At 38.4% G+C, this 20,431-nt stretch overlaps 1 protein-coding gene across 2 annotated transcripts in view; it reads left to right on the forward strand.

The window, feature by feature from the left end:
* Nucleotides 1-20,431, forward strand: part of ttc28 (tetratricopeptide repeat domain 28) — a 501,039-nt gene that overhangs the window by 20,002 nt on the left and 460,606 nt on the right. The gene's annotated exons all lie outside the window — the stretch shown is intronic.

The following is a 20,431-nucleotide window of genomic DNA, read 5'->3' on the forward strand; positions in this document are numbered from 1 at the left end:
AAAGCGACTTACAAATGAGGACAAGGAAGCAATTTACACAACTATAAAAGCAACAATGAATAAGTGCTGTAGGCAAATTTCAGGTATGTAAAGAAAGTGTAAGAAGCAAAACATTAGTAATTTTATTTATTTATTTTTTTTAAAAAAGTGGAGGGGTCAGAAAGGGAATTGCAGATTAGTAAGGAAAGTGGAGACTAAATAGTTGAGTTTTTAGTCGTTTCTTGAAGACAGCGAGTGACTCTGCTGTTCTGATGCAGTAATGGAGTTCATTTCACCAACTAGGCAGATTGAGCGCGAGAGTTCGGGAAAGTGATTTCTTCCCTCTTTGGGATGGAACCACGAGGCGACGTTCATTCACAGAACGCAAGTTTCTGGAGGGCACATAGATCTGCAGAAGTGAGAGCAGATAAGGGGCGCAGCCAGAAATCGCTTTGTAAGCAAACATCAGAGCTTTGAATTTGATGCGAGCAGCAACTGGCAGCCAGTGCAAACGGATGAGCAGCGGAGTGACATGTGCTCTTTTAGGTTCATTAAAGACCACTCGTGCTGCTGCGTTCTGAAGCAGCTGAAGAGGTTTGATAGAGTTAGCTGGGAGCCCGGCTAGTAGAGAGTTGCAATAGTCCAGTCTGGAGAGAACAAGAGCTTGAACAAGGAGTTGAGCTGCATGTTCAGATAGGAAGGGTCGGACTTTTCTGACGTTGTAGAGTGCGAATCTGCACGATCGAGCAGTTCTAGAGATGGACTCGATTTCGGCATCCTACCGCAAAACACGACATCTTTCCCATTGTAGCCTGTCTGTTTTTTGCAACCGGGGACCCGTGTGACGTAGGTTGGTAATTGGTCTATATATTGTTGAATATAATCTGATCATGGCAAATGTCGGATTTTACCAGTGAACAAAATTGTCTAATATGACAGATTGCAAGCATATATCTCAAACATAATAATTCAACATCAGAATTATTATAAGTAGATTAGAATTATTTATAAAAACCAGTAGACCTACACATAATATTATTATCGATGTTTGTTTTTACCATACCTTTATTTTACATCTACTGAATCGTGAGAGAATCGTGATCTTTATTTTAAGCAAAAAAATTGCGATTCTCATTTTAGCCAGAATCGTGCAGCTCTAGTCTTTGGGTAGGCTTGAACTGAAAAAGGGGGGCTTCATGACTCTATGTAATTGAGCAAAAATTAAAAGTTATTTTTCAGAGAGGATCCCCTTAAAGAAATTTCACATGAGTTTCACATGTGAAATTCACATGTGATCACATGTGCATGTGAAATTGCACATGTGAAATTTTGCATGTGAAACACACAAACCACATGTGGAATGCACATGGGATCACATGTGAACCACATGTGATCACATGGGAAATGTGTGTATTTGGAATGTTTTCATGTGAATTTACATGAGATCACATGGGAAAACGTGTGTATTTGGAACGATTTTGTGTGAATTCACATGTGATCATATGGGAAAACGTGTGTATTTGGAACGATTTTGTGTGAATTCACATGTGATCTTATGGGAAAACGTGTGAATTTGGAACGATTTTATGTGAATTCACATGTGATCATATGGGAAAACGTGTGAATTTGGAACGATTTTGTGTGAATTCACATGTGATCATATGGGAAAACGTGTGTATTTGGAACGATTTTGTGTGAATTCACATGTGATCATATGGGAAAACGTGTGTATTTGGAACGTTTTTGTGTGAATTTACATGTGAACCACATGTGATCAAATGGGAAATTCATGTGACTTTTCTGTAAGGGGATTTTCCTGCATTCTGTACAGATGCAAACATTCGATCTAATCATTTTCAAGTGTTTGTTTTTGTCATTTGTAATCTGGTCGTTTTTATGTATTTACTCTTGTATGTAAGGAAAAAGACAGTAGATATTAAAATTGCCGTTGTTGTGAGGAAACTTGTTCAATGAGCCAGTGCTTCACACCTGACAGCTAGGCGGTGGCGACGGAATGATCAACTGGATGTAAGTCCTTGTGTTGATTGAAAGCTGTTGATGTTTTTCCTCTTCGTCACACACACTCAGACGCCTCTCGAGCCTTTATGAGAGGCCACAGCGAGTGATGAATGTGAAGAGAAGGCAAATGAACGCAGGCAAGTGTCGCTTCATCAGCATTCATCGGCGAGAGCTGGGGGACGGCGAAAGACTTCAGACATCAGTGTTTTTATCTGTATTTATCCATCATGTCGAGTGTTTGTGCTCGCGGAGATGCAGATGCAGTATGTTTGGAGCTTACTCTCGTGATAAGAGGACATGGAGTCAGAGCTGGCAGTGTCAATACAATACGTTTTTTTTAATGTATTTTTACAGTTATTTTCAACACTTTTTTTTCCCCCAAAATAATTGTTTTAATAACTAATTTTATATTACAACTATTTTCTTTTATCTTTGCTAGAATGACGTTTTTAAGATGCCAGTATTCATGTGATATTTCAAGGCTTAATCAGGTTTATTAGGCAAGTTGGAGTAATTAGGCAGGTCATTGTATAACGGTGGTTTGTTTTGTAGAGAATTGAAAACAAAATTGCTTAAGGGGGCTAATAATTTTGTGTACAGAGTTACTGAAGCTTGTCCTGCGCGCTTGCGTTTTTTTTAGTTACTTCTTTGGTTGGGTGCGTTAATCTTATCGTTACTATTATTCAAATGAAGGTAATGATTAGCACTCAATTGATTCGTACTGTTTTTATTTTTACTTTTTCTTATATAATTTTGACCTTAAAATAATAAATAAATAAAAATAAAACTGCTTTTCTTCTAGCCGAAATAAGACTTTCTCCCGAAGAAAAAATATTATAGGAAATACTGTGAAAAATTCCTTGCTCTGTTAAACATCATTTGGGAAATATTTGATAAAGAAAACAAAATCACAGGAGGGCTAAAGATTTTGACTTGAACTTTGTGTATATTTTGCAACAACTTAGAATAATACTGTATTTCTAATTTAACATCAATTTACAAGTTAATTAAACATTTATAAAATCTGTAATTGTTTTGTAAGTAATCTTTAGTGAATAAACTTTTTTTTAAATGGCTTTTATTATTGTTTTCGACTTTGTTTTTAAAAAGTATTCAATTTATATTTTAAAAAAGTATTTTTTTTTCCATACAATTAAATAATACTACTTCTGTTTTTAAATTGATCCACTTTGGACAGCAAAAAGGCACATTTTCATTTCTTGAAAACATTGTTTCTGTGTGAACGAAAGGCCAAAGTGTAGAGAAAACATGTGTTTTTAAATAAAAACCTATTAGTGTAGATATGGCCTGCAGTGTTGAGTGTGATTAGTTACAAAGTAAAGGAATTAAATAATATGTGGAATTACTTAATTTGAGGGTTCATTCTGCTGTGGCAACCCCTGATAAATTAGGGACTAAGCTGAAGGAAAATTAATTAATCAATATCCATATTAAGTGTTATAATTGCCTGTAATATACTTGCCTGAAATACTGTAAAATAATTCAGCAGTTTTATTAACCCCAATGTTTTGGCACGTTGCATTTTGTTTGGAAAGGAAAATCGTGTTGACCCAGAACCCAACTTCAGCTTGATGTCCAACGTCCAACCTAAAATCAACCAAATATCAACGTCTAATGATGTTACAGCTTGACGTTTTGTGGATGTTACTACTATAACGTCTATCTGACGTTAAATTTTGGTTGCCATACCTGATAAATACACGTCAGTATTTGATGTCAATATGACGTTGGTTTAAGATGTCGTCTCGACGTTGGATTTTGGTCACTTTCCCACACAACCTAAAATCAACCAAATATCAACGTCATTTCTTGTCTTTATTGACGTCAAAATAATATTGTTCTTAGTTGTTGGCGGCCTATAACCTAATATTATCGTATTATGAAGTTGTGTGTGTTTGCTGGGTAAAAGCATATGAATGTGCCGTTTAATTTCATATGAAATTGAAGTCAAAACTATTATAAAGTCAAAATTATTAACCATCCTCTGAGGATTTTATTCTTTTGAAAATATTTCCCAAGTGATTTTAATGGAGCGATGAAATTTTCTCTGCATTCGGGAATGAAAGGGGTTATATTTTTACTATTACATTTAGTAACTTAATTAATCAATAACTCAATAGTTTGCAACATTTACATTAAAAAAAATTTATAATTCAATTGAATCCTTTTTCTCAGTGCACAAGGAAAGTAGCTTCATTTGTTATATACCCTGTATATAACACAATGCCCAGTCTCATTCTCAGCACCTTAGAGCTGTGTAGCAGAATGGCATGCCATAGCGCAGTGCAGTGGAGTGAAGATACATGAGGTGACATGCGGGGCAGGGTCATAGCAATAGTCCTGCGGTTTCGTCACGGCAGGGTCACCAGCTGAGGTCCACTTTAATTAAGGCTCAATAACGCCGGGCGCTCTGAGAAGGCTATTTACTTCTGTCAGCGCTTACTGACCGCCTCCTCCCCTTCCTGGCCTCGCATAGATGACCATGTTGGCACAATAGCCATGTTTTACCCCTTTAGAGGGCCCATGGGAAGGAGAAAAACAGTGGGAGCGGTGCACCAGAGCCGCAAAAACACGCTGAAAGTGTGGGGTTTTAGTCTTTAAATTCCTTTGTTATTTAAATTGAAGTGTTTTTTATTTTTCTGAGAGGGCTTTCTTTTCCCTGCATTCCCTTCTTGTTTTCTATTAGAATGGCCTTTATTAGAAGAAGTGCCTGCCTTAAGGCTCGTTCACACCGGGACGCTTTTTGCTTGTGTTATTCGTTAACGTTTCAAGAGTTCACACTTAGCTGATAATCAATAAAGCGTATTTGGCATGCTGTCCCGGGAGAGAGCCCTGAGCTCGTAATATCCTCGAGCCCGGGGCTCCCTCCCGTTAGAAGGGCGAGAGGGGAATTCGAGGTCAGGTAGGTCTCGAGAACTCCCCTGCTTGTCACCGTGAGAAGTGTAAACTCAGGTTGTATTGGGTGATCATTTGTTTTAGTCGATTGGCTATGGTTTATGTTTTTGGACGGTGGGAGGAAACCGGGGAACCCGGGGAAAACCCACGCGAACACGGGGAGAACATGCAAACTCCACACAGAAACACCAACCAGCCCGATGGGTTGGACTGGCGTTGTTCTTGCTGTGAGGCAACAGTGCTAGCCACTGGGCCACTGTGTCGCCCGATCAGAAAAAGTGGGAGGATGTAGGGGTGGAAAGGGGGGGAGCTTCAAGACGAAGATAACTGGAGTGAAAAACTCAGGTTATTTATAATGCTTCCGTAATCATCTAATAGGGCTGATTACAGAGCTAACAAGGAGCCAGCCGTGTTGATTATAAGCACGTGATCCTCTCGAAATTAGTTTATGAATAAACCACACTTAATGCCTCCTGACTAAATAAAGGGCGCCAATGTGATCGTGCACACCAGTGCGCGAAACGCCTGGCGTAAAAGTACTTTTTTAAAGAAATACCTCATGCTCGTTTTTTGTTTTGATGCGCTGCGTCAAAACTTCTCCACTGATCAGGGGTGTGTTTAACAAATTTTTATTGTTATTTATTATTATTATTATTTTTACCATTGTTAGTTAACTAAAGTCGCAAGTTCCGTCATTACAAACATAGTTGATATGGCATTTCCCAAATCCGTCGTTCCAACGAACATTTGCAAACAGCATCAAAAACTTGTACGCTTACAACAACACATCTACAGCTGTGGTTAGAAGCATAGTACCTGGCTGTAGAGATCTGCGTGGGACTAAATTTTGAATCACGCTCCCGCCCACTCCCGCCCACTCCCGCCAGGTTTTAGCCCGAACCCAACCGCTCCCACTTATATTCAGCATTTGTTGTCCCACTGCCTGACCCTCCCTGTTTTCTACCCGTCATGCCCGATCCCGTTAAAGAGCGGGGGGAGAACAAAACCGAAAACCCCCCAGCTTTACAGAGTCTCTCACACACACACACACACACACACATAAGCACCAAGCACACACACACACACACAGACGAAGCTCTCTCTCTCATTCGCGCGCACACACAGACACACACACACACAGCAACAAACAAGCTAAGCAGCATCACGCTGTCTCGTTCACACACATACATATGCCTGCTCGTTCACTCGGTAGTCGGGAGCGATATTGCTAGACGGCTCGCTCCCGTCCAAAATTAAACCAGTTACCGACCGCTCCCGCGCTTTATTCAGAAATTTATTCCCACGCCGCAGAAATCTGATCGGCTCCCACGGAAATGCACACCTCTACCTGGCTGTGTTCTAATCCCGGTTATCCCCCCTAGGCCCTATTCGTTTAGAACATTCTAACATTTAAACTTCATTTTCTTTTCGGCTTAGTCCCTTTAATAATCCGGGGTTGTCACAGTGGAATGAACCAACAACTTATCCGGCACATGTTTTACGCAGCGGATGCGCTTCCAGCCACAACCCATCACTTGGAAACACACACTCAATCACACACATACACTACGGCCAATTTAGCTTACCCAATTTACCTAGCGCATGTCTTTGGACTTGTGGGGGAAACCGGAGCACCCGGAGGAAACCCACGCCAACACAGGGAGAACATGTAAACTCCACACAGAAATGCCAACTGACCCAGCTGAGGCTCGAACTAGCGACTTTCTTGCTGTGAGGCGATTGTGCTACCCACTCCACCACCTGTTCAATATTCAGTCCATTTAAATTTGTGAAAACAAAGTTGACGTAATCGATTTGTGTTGGGACAACATGAAAGAATTGTGTGGAACCCAGCGTTTGTTCACAGTGTAGCAGTGACTCTACAAGTCAGATGTGTTCTGTGGCTCCTGCCTTATGCTGTGTTCACACCAGACGCAGAACGCGCGTCAAGCGTGAGTGATTTACATGTTAAGTCAATGCAAACGTGCGAATAGACGTCCTGCGGCGCTATACGCACGAATGGTGCGCCGCGAATGACACAAATTGCGCGGGGCGAATTGAGCGCTTTGCGCGTATGACGCGCTTAACAAGCGTTTCGCACGAATCTCTCGAGTTCAAAAATCTGAACTTCAGCAAACATTTGCGCCGCGTTAACCAATCAGAAGCTTGCTCTTGTGGGGGTGTGATTGTGACGTAGAACCTGTTGTAGGTGTTCCGAGGGAAATCCTCCACCCTTCACCGACAACAGTTCATCAAACTCGGCTGGGCTCAGTCAGAAGCACCGCTGAAAGCCTCTGTCATCCAGGTTAAGTTTCTGGAGGAGTTTATGAGCTCACAGAGCTGGATGCACCTCTGAAAGAATGTAGTGGAATCAGACACGACCCTAAACGTATTGATGCTGTTTTTTAGTCTTCATAAAGCACATAAACACTTTTATTTTCTTCATAAAATCCATGTTAGCCATTTAGCTATGAAGCTAAAGTCTTCGGGCAGACAGAAGCCCTGCCCATCATGCGAATCCGCGCCTGTTCTGAAGTGAATTTGACACGCGAATGAAGCGGGGTTTGACGCGCGAATGAAGCGAGTAAACTCAAATGTTCACGTGGCTATTTACGCGCGAATAGCGCCATTTATCCGCGCGTTCCGCGTCTGGTGTGAACACAGCATCACTATAACTTTTCAGATATAGTGCGATATCAATACTGAAACGATCCTAGGTTTATATTGTGCATCCCTCACTTCAAAAAAGGCAGAGTTCCAATTCCTTTATGTTGTCCCAATACAAATTGGTTAATTTAACTTAATTATTTGTACAAATTTAAGTTGATTTGAACAACAACAACAACAACAACAAATCAAGAATTGTGTCAATTCAGCTCATTATTATTAAGTGTAAACATATTTTTTGAGTGGTGCAGATGAGCAGGTATGGGGAAACTGCATGGTCCCACACCTGGCTGTTCCTCCCGGGGGGCCGATGGGACTTCAAAGGGGGTGATAATTCATGCAGATTCACCCTGTCTGTCTTTATTTCTTAAATCTGATTCCGTCCGTGCCGCGCGCAGGCCTAGCACTGATCAAAGACAGATGCCGCGGACTGTGTTGTTTAAACACAGACTGAAGGATTATGCATGAAGCAGTGTATGAATGCAAATTTGAAGCATGCAATGACTTGCAATTTTAAGATCAGCGCGCAGCGGGAGGACGCTGCGCTCACCTGCTTTTAAGCTCCGGTTGATCTTCTCTGATCATGTCTAACCAAGATACAGGGATAAAGAAGTTGCTTTCTTTGATAATGATATAAAATAAGGCAATTTCGGGAATATTGAGGTCATTTTAACAGTTTGACATAAAAATGGGAACATACAGTGTATATTTTTTGTAGTGGATTTATCAGACCGAATTCAAGTGCGTATTGCAGCATCTAAGCTGTTGAGGTTACGGCTGCACAGTATATTGTTTCAGCATTGATATCGCAATGTGTGCATCCGCAATAGTCACATCGCAGCAATGTCGAGCATTCAGGCACACAAAATTATAACGTTTGTAACTTTAAGAAACTGTTTTGTGTGTAGAGTTGAAACCAGAAGTTCACATTCACTGTATAAAAAGGCACATAACTATTTAAAAAAAAAGTCAGATGTTAATTTGACTAAACTTGCTCTCTTTTAGGTAAGTTAGGATTATCACATTTGTTTCTGTTGTGCTTAATAGCAGAATAATGAGAGATATATTGTTTGAGAAATTGTTATAACTTTTCTTGAAAGTCAAGTTTACATATAATAAGATTATTCTGCCTCTGAAAAAGCTCAGATAATGGTGTCAAGGTTTAGGAAGTTTCTGATTGACTAATCAACAACATTTGAGTTAACTGGAGGCACAACTGTAGAATAGTATTTAAGGAAAACCTCAAACACACTGCTTCCTTGTGTGACAACATTGGAAAATCAACAAGCCAGAATCAACAAAAAAGCCAGATTAAAATTTGCTGAATTACACTGGGAAAGGGAATAATTGTTGGAGACATGTCCTGTGGTCTGATGGAGCTAAGATTGAACTGTTTGGCCATAATGATCAGTGTTACATTTGGAGGACAAAGGGGAAAGCTTACAAGCCTAGGAACACCATCCCAACTGTGAAGTATGGGGGCGGCAGCATAATGTTGTGGGGCTGTTTTGCTACAGGAGAGACTGGTGCAGTTCACAGCATAGATGGCATCATGAAGAAAGAACATTATGCAGAAATACTGAAGCAACATCTCAAGACATCAGCCAGGAAATTAAAACTTGGCCACAAATGGGTCTTCCAAACAGACCATGACCCTAAGCATACTGCCAAATTTGTTAAAATGTCAACAGACAACAGAGTAAATGTTTTAGAGTGGCCATCACAAAAGCCCTGATCTCAATCCTATAGAAAATTTGCGGGCAGAGTTAAAAAAAGCTTGTGCGAGCAAGACAGCCTACAAATCTGACTCAGTTACACTAATTCTGTCAGGATGAATGGGCCAAAATTCCTTCAAACTATTGTGAGAAGCTTGTGGAAGGCTGGACGTGGAAGCGGATTTGACGCGCGAATGAAGCGAGTAAACTCAAATGTTCATGCGGCTATTTACGGGCGAATAGCGCAATTTATCCGCGCGTTGCGCATCTGGTGTGAAAACAGCATTAGTGTTCAGAAATCTAATTGCAACATGAAGTTTTTTTGACACTGTACAGTCTAGTGCAGAAATTCCACAGGTCATGGAATTATTTTAATATCTTGGATATTTAAAAGGTCTTATCCAGACATTAAAAGTCAGAGAAATTTTATATATAGATTTTTTTTTTATCAAAATAATGGAATATCAGACATTTTTTTGTTTATTAATATCAAATTTTTTTATATCATTTTTTTATTTCATTGTTTCACTTAATAACAGTAACACCATTGTTGTTGTTAGCCTATTTTTCAGCTCCATTTTATTCCTGCCAATTACTTAAAGGGTAAATTACTTAAAGGTTACCCAATAATACAAATGATATTATTAATTACCCTAATGGCATTCCAAACCCCTGAGACCTTCGTTCACCTTCAGAACACAAATGAAGATATTTTAGATAAAATTGGAAAGCTCCCTCATCCTCCGTAGACAAAAGTGGTCCCAAGACGTCCAGAAAGGTACAAAAACCCTCAAAACAGACCATATGTCTTTAGTGTTGGAACATTATCAAGCTACACATTTTTTTTCTTATGCGCATATCAAACAAACAAACAGAAATATGTATTTCAACAGTTTATTTAGATTTAACCGAAGAGCTCCATCATCTCCTAAAGACAACAGCGGCCCCAGGACGTACCAAAAAACTAACCCAGGCTCATGGTGGAAAGGTAGCCCTGCGGACGTTTCTGGAGACTGCAAAATACGTCCCGGGAGGTACGTATTTGTGCAGTTTTTGTTTTTGCGAATCCGTGAGAGGCCGCTGTGCGCTCTTTGTTTTCACGTCTCAAACACCTCTCGGGAGTGCGCGCCATTCGCGCCCGCGCTGTTCTGCTGAAAAGCCACCGGAGGCTACTGTCAAGCGACCATCTGTCTGATTGACTGAATAACTGAACGATCAACTGGGCGGCCGAGCGACCCAGCCACCCTCCTCCTCCTTCCTTAAACCCAAGCGACGATTTGCAAAAGCTGTCCAGATAAGAAAAGCAAAAGCCCTCGTCCGATTTTGACCACATTTTCGCATCTCGCCGTGTTCTCGCCCCGTCGCGAACTTGTTCGCTTTTAGTTTTTGGATTCTGTTTTTCATCTTACCTGATTTCTGGAACCGCCCTTCCCCGGACTCGTACCCGGTCGTCGCCGCCGCCTCCGCTCCGCCGACGTAACGCCACGAGCTAAGCAGACAAACTTGTTGCGGTGGGAGACCCCTCCACATGGAGGCGAGCCATCAGCCCAGTCGGCGAGCGCGAAGAAGAGGAGAGGAGCGGCGTCACACACCGCCCCGTTGCGTTCGCTCAAGAAAAAAAAAAAAAAACGAAATGCGGCCAGATTTACCTTCGGCCACGTAAATCACGGTCTTCAGAAACGTCCGCAGGGCTACATTTCCAGAATGAGACTGGGTTGCAAAAAAACACCCTTTAAAACAGATATGTCTTTAGTGTTGTAATATTATCAAGCTACAATAAATGTTTCTTATGGGCATATAAAACAAGCGAACAAAAAAACATTTATTTTACCAGTTTATTCTCCTCAGGGTCGCTATAAGACACATGTTCGCAAGATTGAATTGTCTTCAAGATCTGTGGCAAGTAATTCATGTACAGTAAGTTCAGCATTCTAGTCAGTAAAAGTCAGGAGATTTGCTGTTTGGTTTCGAGCGGGAACCCTGCGAGTGGTTTCCGCTACAGCACTATAATCAACAGTCACGTTGTGAAGCACAAGAAACTGCTTGGTCTTTTAAGAGAAGGAAATTCCATTCAGATCACTGAATTGCTTCAGACAGAGCGAACATGTCTTGTTTTGAAATCCAAGCGCCTTATGCAATCCAAACGACCCATTCGAAAGACTTGATTCATATTTGTGAGTTTCTTCCCCCATCTGAACGCCAAAGCTATAATAACCCACCGCTGGGCTGTTTTCCCATGCTGCACTGCGTCTTTCGCACCCTGTCCCTGCAGAGCAATATTCAGACCACACCGTAATCTTCTTCTCCTCGGAGAGACGCGCTGAAAAGAGGCTCAGCGTTAGCGTGACATATACTGCATTAAAAACACACCGCCTCAAATCTCTAGAGGTCTAGTTATGATGTACAGTGGAGCATTTAAATTCGGGTCATTTTGAATAGCAATGTGCAAAATATATTTTAGAAACCATCTATTCGCTAAGCTGGCTAGTTTATCTTGAAAAAAGCAGCATTAAACTGTGCTAGATCTGTCTTGCCTTAAACAACAACAACAACAACACAAATGTTAAAGGTTTTAATAGTAGCCTTGCAGACATCAGCATCTAACTGTTACTCAACACTCAACTGAACTGTCAGATGAGACCTCTGGATTATATATAATAACAGGAATGCCACTCATAGCGGAGTCTTTGTAGTTTTTGTTAAGTTATGATTTTGTTAGCAAAGAAATTGCTTTGATTCGGGCAGAGCTGAGCTTTAAAGGGAATGAATTTAAAGTCTAACTAGTTGGAGAGATTTTACAGTGACTATCAGCATGTTAAAAACCTTTCTGAGGAATAGCAACAGGAGACTATATTATAGATTTTATGCTTTACAGTGAATGGTTTAAAAAAGAGAAAATATCCAGTGAGCGGCAGTTCTGTGGGCACAAATGCCTTGTTGAGGTCAGAGGAGAATGGGCAGACTGGTTCCATCTGTTAGAAAGGCAACAGTAACTCAAATAAGCTCTCGCTACAACCGAGGTCTGCAGAAGAGCATCTCTGAACACACAACACATCCAGCTTTGAGGCGGATGGGCTACAGCAGCACACACACTACTGGGAGCTGGGGGTGGTGGTGTAATGGTTCAGGCTGGGGGTCAGGGGCGCAACTGCACATTTACTGATGGGTATGCGGCTTCAACTTTTGCGCGCCCCCCTTCAATCCAACTATATTTTATAACAGGCAAGTGATAAAATGTGGAAAATATTTCCATCAATAAATTAAAGATATTTTTTCATAAAGATATCAATATGCTTCAAAAAATACAGTTTCGCAGTTCTGAACACAACTGAAATAGTATGAAGTAGTAAAAGGTATAATTACATTAAGCATGTTAAGTCGCAAAGAAATGCATCTCATACCACCCCAAATTTCTTCTCAATTTAATTTTCCCTCACTAAATGATTATATCACCTTGACTAGCCTTGCTTTTGGACTTTTTGTACTACATTTGTCAAAACAAAATGATAGACATGGGAGTCCTAAAGGGCAAAAGAACATTGCAATTACTTCTCACATGCATACTTTGAGAAGTGTAAGGTCTGTATTTGCAAGAACAATTGACTGAAACTGCTAAAAGTCAAATAAAAAAGACTGTCAAATGTTTAGTGTAAAAAAAAAAAACAGAAACAAACAAATGTTCTATTTAACTGAAATGTTATAACTTTGTTTGTAGCTAAAATTAAAATAGTTTTGAGCTAAGAAGTTACCAAAAGTTCGATGAATCAATATGATACATAATAAATTCATAAAAATATGTATATGGTATGAAAATTGGGGGTGGGGGGGGTGGTGGAATGATTTTTTAATTTAATAAAATACAATATTACATGCGTATAAAATGCTAAATAAACATTTTTAACAAATATATATATATATATGTGTGTGTGTGTGTGTGTGTGTGTGTGTGTATATTATTTGAAACTTTTAATATGGATAATTTCAAAAATAGTTTTGGCACAATGGCGCCCCCCATGTGTGGCGCCCCTATGCGCCGCATATACTGCATACCCCCTTTTTGCGCCACTGCTGGGGGTGGTAGTGTAATTGTATGGGGGATATTTTCTTGGCACACTTTGGGCTCATTAGTTCCAATTGAGGATTGTGTCAACGCCACAGCCTACCTGAGTATTGTTGCTGACCATGTCCATCCCTTTATGAACACAGTGTACTCATTTTCTGATGGCTACTTCCAGCAGGATAACACACCATGTCATAAAGCGTGAATCATCTCAGACTGGTTTCTTGATCATGACAATGAGTTCACTGTACTCAAATGGCCTCCACAATCACCAGAGCTCAATCCAATAGAGCACCTTTGGGATGAGGTGGAACGGGAGATTGGCATCATGTATGTGCAGCCGACAAATCTGCAGCAACTGTGTGATGCTATCATGTCAATATGGAGCAAAATCTCTGAGGAATATTTCCAGTACCTTGTTGATTCTCTGCTACGAAGAATAAAGGCAGTTCTGAAGGCAAAAGGGGTCCAACCTGGTACTAGTAGGGTGTACCTAATAAAATGGCCGGTGAGTGTATATTTAAAAAAATATGATGACAGAATTTTACAATTTTGGGATAATCATAAACCTTTTTTTAAACTGTAATCTTTTAAACTACATTTGAGGCTGTATTATTTTCCTGGTTCATTCTCCCTCATAATATCAGTTTAAGCCCTGCAAATATCATCATAAGCTTTAAATTTCTGTCTTCCTCTGCGTTCAATTTCTCTCCGCATTTTCTCGTTTTCAATTTACATATTCACAAAGACGCCCTGAAGTGGATTCTCTGGATGAATAAACTAAAACAGTTCGGTCTTGTTGCATGGCAGGGTTTTGTATCGATGCTGCGCAGCCATGTTTGTGCGAGTTCTCAGCCCCTTTCATGTTAATGGGGCCCTCGAGGCCGAAAGTGTCCTACACAGCAGAGCTATGCAGACTCGGTGTCCTCTTTCTCAGCTTAACATGCACTGCCACATGGGAAAAGCCAAACCCTGGCACTGCCAATGACTTCATAAATGAGTGAACTTTAGATTCTTTCTAATAAAGAAATCACTCCATCACAGTGGCTTAAAAGGGGGACCTATTATGCCCCTTTCTACAAGATGGTAAATAAGTCTCTGATGTCCCTAGAGTGAGTGTGTGTGTAGTTTCAGCTCAAATACCCCACAAATAATGATTTTGATACTCCCCCTTTTAGGCGTTGATCCATTGTGCCATTCTTGGTGACTGTCGCTTTAAATTCAAATGAGATTGTGCTCTTTTCAAAAGAGGGCGGAGCTAAAATGCCTATGTGTCAGTATAGTGGCAGATTAAAAAACAGGACTAACGTCCTATGCTAATGAGGGAGAGATCATCACTAATGGGCGGGGCTTTCCCCTCTGATGACATACTACAGGAGAATGTCAGTCAAATTGTTTCTGCAGACTGTTTTTATCAATGTCTGATTATGAAAAATAAAATGATTAAATGTTTACTGTTAGAAGCTGGTTATATTCACAGACTGTGGCTACACAACTGTGTTAAAACCCCTTATAGAGATGGATTTTTGCATAATAGGTTCCCTTTGAAGGTTTCTTTAAAGCCAGGCATTTGAACGGTGTTTCATTGTTTATTGTTGGTGGGAATGTGTCTGGTTTTCTCATTATACACTCACCGGCCACTTTATTAGGTACATCTTACTAGTACCGAGTTGGACCCCCTTCTGCCTTCAGAACTGCCTTAATCCTCCGTGGCATAGATTCAACAGGGTACTGGAAATATTCCTCAGAGATTTGGTCTATATTGACATGATAGCGTCACACAGTCTCTGTCATCAACATTCTCGCACCATATACAGTATAATTAGTTATTGAATTAAGTTTTTGTATGCTGAATGTGATGAACTTCACAAGTTATTGGCCTTACGTAAAATTCAACTGATTTAAATCTTGTAAAACTTAGTAAATGTTGTAAGTTGAAACATGATTAATGTAGAGTACAGGGCCAAAACAAATTGTCATGACTTATTGATGAACGTGTAATTTTTTAAACAGTGTTTGATTTAGGATTCAATCTATCTGTGGGCAAGAGTAGATCTGATTAAATCAAATCAGAGTTTTGTATATATTTTAGACATTTACATTTTTGTAGTTTTTGTCCTTTCACGTTTTTTATTCATTCCAATTGAATTAATTAATATTTATTTATTCTTTATTTATTTTACATAATGATTTTTTTAAAATTAAATTAAATTTATTCATATTTATTTACATTTGTTTATTTTATTTTTATTTTACATAATGAAAACAACATTTAATTTAATTAAAATAATTTATTTATATTTATTCTATTTATTTTACATAATAAAACACATTTAATTTAATTTATTTATATTTATTTACATTTATTTATTCTTTTTTATTTTACACAATGAAAAACAACATTTAATGTAATTTTATTTGTTTATTTATATTCCTTCTATTTATTTTACGTAATGAAAAAAAACTTTAATTTATTTATTTTATAATTTGTCTATTATTTATTTATTATATAAAAAACCTTGTGTATTTGGCTCAGTTGTATTAACGATTTTCCTATATATTTTTTAAAAGTACAATTAGACCTATTTTAGGTTAAACATTTTTAATTTCATTTAGTTTCATTTCATTTAATTAAATTTTAATAGTGTTATTTATTATTTATTATTAATTTATTAATGTTTTTCATTTTATTTTGATTTGTTTTGTATTTATTTATTATACATAAAGCCTTGTGTATTTGGCTCAGTTGTATTGACAATTTTCCTATTTATTTTATTTAAAGTACAATAAGGCCTATTTTAGTTTAAAAGTTTTAATAAATTTAATTGAATTTAATATGATTTAATTCATTCATTTATTTTCTTGTCGGCTTAGTTCCTTTATTAATCCGGGGTTGCCACAGCGGTTTGAACCGCCAACTGATCCAGCATGTTTTTACGCAGCGGATGCCCTTCCAGCCGCAACCCATCTCTGGGAAATGATTTAATTCAATTTTAATATTATTTACTTATTTAATTATTTTATTATTAATGTATGTTTTTTTCTTTATTTACTATTTATTTATTATACAGAAAATCTTAATTATATGGCTCAGTTGTATTGACGGTTTTTCTATTTTTCAAAAGTACAATTATTTTACGTTAAAAATGTCATTTATGTTTTAGCGCAATATTAATAAATAGAAAAAAATATATAAATACTAATAATTCAATGACAAAATCTTCAATTTTACTGTGCAATATTGCAATAAAGCAGGGTGTTGCAGTTATGTTATGAGCAACTCATATTAAATAAACAAAGCATTCATGACTGTGTGTAGTATAGGTATGCATGTATGTATTTATGTGTACAGTGCTCAGCATATATAAGTACGCCCCTCACAAATCTATCTTTAAAATTCATTTTTTTTTATAGGAAGCTATACAGTATTTGTCCATATACATTAGATTAGTCGGTACTGAAGCCAAATCTGGAGCTTATCTAACAAAATAGCTTAGGAACGGTCCAACAACTAGTACTGCCAAATTGATATGTTATAGAAAAATATCAAATACAATTTTAAAAAAGACGAAAAATCAAGAGAAGCATAAAAATTGGAAATTTTAGTTGAATATTTGTAGGTTGTAATTTTTTTTTTTTTTGCAATTTATTTAATTGTATTATCTTTCAATTTCTAATATTATATAAAATAATATATAAAATATTATTTTAATAAATAATTCTGTTTAATAAATCTGTTTTTGCTTAAAAGCACCCAAATACATTGCATATATCCACTGAGAAATAAATAAAAATATTAATTTTCAAAATGGGGTGTGCTCAATTATTCTGAACACCATATGTTGTGTTGTGGGTGTGTTTCAATATGCTACTGCAATAGTTTAATTTATTTCAAATAATTTACTAGTTTTACTTAACAATTAATTTATTTTGTTATTACTCAAATGATGTGGACATATGCTCATGATGTTCACACACATGCACACACTCACTCATAAAGCTGCACTTCCCAAAGCGAACAGCAGAGGGCAGCATGGATGCATTAGTAAGGACAGCACACTGTTCTGATTACAGCCAAGCCTAGGGGAAGAAAAAAAAAGGGAAAGTTTAGTGAGATCTCAGTAGAAGAGACACTGCAGTAGATGAGATCATATCATATCAAAACATACAGGGATTCTGGCAGAGCTGTCGATACAGTGATAGCAATGACATCATCAACCCCACCCTTTCCACAAGTGTTTTTTTTTTCCACACCGCAGCTTTCCCATGCGTGTTTATATAGGACCTATAAAGGCCAACGATATAACTACTCTTATGGTAAACTTAATTAGCAAGTCTTTAGCGTTTATTCAACCCTCAACCACTAATACCTTTTACTGACATCGTGAAAGTGAAACATTCAACCGTTAGCTAATTAAAACCATAAAGCCATCTGTCTTACTACAGTAATTTAGCTGTAATCTCTATTAAACTCGCAGTGTTTTGAAATATTCGGACGGGCTGTCATGAAATATTGTTGTCAAAGAACAAAGAAACTTGAGTTCAAAGTCGTGCTAAAGCCGGATTCAGGATGGGATTGTTAAAATATAGATCTCAGGGAACATGACCGGCTGCGTCACATGACTATTTGTCTCACGGCATTGGCCAAATAAGGTAGATGTTTCCTCCGTGAGATCTTATTGCATTCTTAAGGCAGAGTTTAGATAAAGTGTTGTGTTCCTGGTTATACACGTCAAAATTATTAGCCCCTTGAATAATTTTGTCCCCCAATTTCTGTTTAACGGAGACTGATTTATTTTTTTTTAACTGATTTATTTTATCTTTGTCATGATGAGAGTAAATAGTAGATATTTTTCAAGACACTTCTATACAGCTTAAAGTGACATTTCAAAAGTTCACACTTAGCTGAGGATTGATTATGAAGCTTGTTTGGCATGCTGTCCCGGGAGAGAGCCCTGAGCTCATAAGATCCTCGAGCCTGGGGCTCCCTCCCGTTTCCAAGGCGAGAGGGGAGTTTGAGCTCAGGTAGATCTCGAGAACTCCCCTTCTGTAGTAGCTAATGAACAGTTAGTGATTGCTCTTAAGAGATAACTACTTACTTGTAGCATGTCTATGGTGCTGATTTTGGTTTAGTCAATTAACTTAGGTTGCATGTTTTTGGACGGTGGGAGGAAACCGGGGAACCCGGGGAGAACGTGTAATCTCCACACAGAAAAGTTGGCTGGTTTGGTAAGGACTAAAACCAGTGACGTTCTTGCTGTGGAGGAACAGTGCTAACCACTGGGCCACCGTGCCACCCATCTAGGAAAGGAGGAGGGGTAAGGGTGGAAGGGGGGAGTCATAAGCACGTGATCCTCTCAAAATTAGTTTAGAAATACTTTTCAATTAAAGGCTTAACTAGGTTAATTAGGTTAACTAGGCAGGTTAGGGTAATTAGGCAAGTTATTGTGTAATGATGGTTTGTTCTGTAGACTATCGAAAAATATAGCTCAAAGGGGCTAATAATTTTGACCTTAAAATGGCTTTAAAAAAAATTAAAAACTCCTTTTTATTCTAGCTGAAATAAAACAAATAAGACTTTCCCTGGAAGAAAAAATATTATCAGACATACTGTGAAAATTTCCTAGCTCTGTGAAACATAATTTGGAAAATATAAAAAAAAAAATAATTCAAAGGGGGGCTAATAATTCTGACTTCAACTGTGTATACCTTGTTATTTCTTATTTATCTTATTTATTATTTAATCCATTTTAACTTGTGTATTGTTCAAATTTACTCCCCTTTTGTTAGGTTCGGGGCTGTTTTCGCCCCATTGACTTTCATTATAATCACATTTTTTGATTGCAAAGCCATGACACCTTGCATTCTTGATTGTTGGTGGTTTTCACTAGAATTACAAATAGCACATAAAAAAGCTGTTTCATTCAAGTTTTTATTTAACACATGCAAAAAAGATGACAATTAGACCTAATTAATTAGTTATAATTATAAAATTATAAATATATATAATTCTAGTATCACCCATGTACACTGTCTGACAAAAGTCTTGTCGTTGATCCCAGTTGTAAGAGCAGCAAATATCACCTTAATGTCTAGTTGATCATTTGGAAAAGTGGCAGAGGGATTTTTCCCTTGAATCATCTGTTGATCTGCATCCCAATCATCACAAATACTGCATAAGACCTACTGGAACCCGCATGGACCCAAGATTCTCACAGAAATCAGTCTAGTTTGGTGAAGGAACAATCATGGTTTGGGGTTACATTCAGTATGGGGCGTGCGAGAGATCTGCAGAGTGGATGGCAACACCAACAGCTTGAGGTATCAAGACATTTGTGCTGCCCATTACATTACAAACCACAGGAGAGGGACAATTCTCCAGCAGGATAGCGCTCCTTCTCATACTTCAGCCTCCACATCAAAGCTCCTGAATGCAAAGAAGGTCAAGGTGCTCCAGTATTGGCCAGCCCAGTCACCAGGCATGAACATTATTGAGCATGTCTGGGCTAAAATTACTTTAATAATCAGTGATTTGAGGCACTGCAGAGATGTATGGATGCAGTCCTCCAAGCTCATGATGGAGTCAGACACAATATTCATTCTTTTTCCAGACGTCAATATAACGTCATGCAGCATGACGTTATATTCTATTGTTGGGTGAGGCGTTCACTCCTGCCCTTAATAATTACTTCCAAGTGATCTTGTTTGTCTTTTTCCCTTTTCAGTTTTCTATTGGTTGATCTGGTGGCGTCAGGCCCTTTAAAACAAACAGAAGCAGACTTCTACCGGCCCTCATTCCTCCACGCCACCACAGTTTTTGACGGCTTTATTGTTGTGTTCTCCTTTATGCTTTCCTTTTGATATTTGTTTGGAGTGGAGAGCTCCAACCTGCCTTAGGTTTGTTTGGTTGTTCTTTATTATGTTGTTGGGCTCCCCATCTCTTGACAATTTGGATTGTTTTGCTGGTTATGTTATATTAATAAATAATTTAGCAGAAGCACTTTGGCCGTTGTTTATTTATATTACGTTGTCTTTTGGTCACGAGTCATATTTCAGTTAGCGACCGTAACATCTA

Source organism: Danio rerio, chromosome 10 (assembly GCF_049306965.1).
Source record: "Danio rerio strain Tuebingen ecotype United States chromosome 10, GRCz12tu, whole genome shotgun sequence".
In the NCBI taxonomy this organism is placed as follows: domain Eukaryota; kingdom Metazoa; phylum Chordata; class Actinopteri; order Cypriniformes; family Danionidae; genus Danio; species Danio rerio.